This window comes from Dasypus novemcinctus, chromosome 13, assembly GCF_030445035.2.
Source record: "Dasypus novemcinctus isolate mDasNov1 chromosome 13, mDasNov1.1.hap2, whole genome shotgun sequence".
Lineage (NCBI taxonomy): Eukaryota > Metazoa > Chordata > Mammalia > Cingulata > Dasypodidae > Dasypus > Dasypus novemcinctus.
In genome coordinates this window covers 84,817,439-84,819,251 of record NC_080685.1, presented here as the reverse complement: position 1 = coordinate 84,819,251, position 1,813 = coordinate 84,817,439, and positions in this window count along the sequence as shown.

The following is a 1,813-nucleotide window of genomic DNA, read 5'->3' as shown; positions in this document are numbered from 1 at the left end:
GCTCATTGTAACTTTGCAGCACCCGGAAGCCTTCCCATTTCTGATGTCACTGGAGTTGAGTTTCTTGCAAAAAGACTCCCCAATTAGAGATTTGAGGAATGTTTTCCTCTTGAACTCATTAAAAGTAAAAACACTTTAACATTCTCTCCTAAACTCAGAGCAGTAGGGCTAGCTAGGGTTGTCTGCTGCTAATCATTGTGTCAAAGATTTGAGGTGTCTGTTAATGAGAGCTAATGATTTGAATAATCACCATTGATTTTCTTTTCATAATAGTATCTAAGGCAAGCTCCATATTTTGTGGTGAAGAATGCATGCCAGATTTGACTTCTAATTTGTCTATCTGATGAACTTGAGGCATTTAACAAGAACAAAAAAGAGTAATACTGGTTTATACCATCTTTGGATAAAGATCACAGTTCTGTAGTTTCTATTCAACACTAAACATTATTCACACAAATAATAGTAAGGGACTACTAAAAATAAGCTATTCATTACCAAAGGATAGGGTGTTCTAACAACTAAAACAGCACCTCTCTCCCTCCTCCTTCTGCCCCGTCCCCACCCCCATCTCTGTCTCTTGTTTTTTTGTGTGTTTTTTTTTGTCTTTATTTTTTTTATGTTATATTAAAAAAATATGAGGTCCCCATATACCCCCCACCCCCCTCACCCCACTCCTCCCCCCATAACAACAATCTCCTCCATCATCATGAGACATTCATTGCATTTGGTGAATACATCTCTGAGCATCGCTGCACCTCATGGTCAATGGTCCACATCATAGCCCACACTCTCCCACAGTACACCCAGTGGGCCATGGGAGGACATACAATGTCCGGTAACTGTCCCTGCAGCACCACCCAGGACAACTCCAAGTCCCTAAAACGCCCCCACATCTCATCTCTTCCTCCCACTCCCTACCCCCAGCAGCCACCATGGCCACTTTCTCCACACCAATGCCACATTTTCTTCGATTACTAATCACAATAGTTCATGAATAGAATATCAGTAAGTCCACTCTCATCCATACTCTATTCCTCCATCCTGTGGACCTTGGAATGGTTGTGTCCACTCCACATCTATATCAAGAGGGGGCTTAGCCCACGTGGGGGAGCCCCACGTGCAAGGAGTGCGCCCGTGAGGAAAGCTGCCCAGCGTGAAAAGAAAGTGCAGCCTGCCCAGGAATGGCGCCGCCCACACTTCCCGTGCCGCTGACTGACAACAGAAGCGGACAAAGAAACAAGACGCAGCAAATAGACACCAAGAACAGACAACCAGGGGAGGGGGGGAAATTAAATAAATATATAAATCTTTTTTTTAAAAAAAAGAGGGGGCTTAGATTCCACATGGATGCTGGATGCAATCCTCCTGCTTTCAGTTGGTAGGCACTCTTGGCTCCCTGGTGTGGTACTTGACATTCTTCACCTCCATGTTGGCTGAGTGGGGTAAGTCCAATAAACCAGAGTGTAGGAGATGAAGTCTGTTGAGGCTCAGGGCCTGGCTATCACATGGTCAGTCCAGAGATTCAGGTCCCCCGGGTATACATTAAACCCCAGCACCAACTATAGTTCCGGTAAAAGTAACAGGAGAGACTTGTGGACAAAGATCACATCTGAGTCCAGCTCCATCCCACAGAAACATAAACTCCAAAGTAGGGCCAACTGACAGGGCACTGAACTCCATCTGCCATGACCATAGAACCTGTGGGTCTCTGTAGTCCTCAGAAGAACCAATACCTTGGGCTGTATCTACTTTATCTGTCTCTGGGACTCTGTTCAGGTGTGCATAAGGGCAACCCCTCTGATAACCTCCCTGC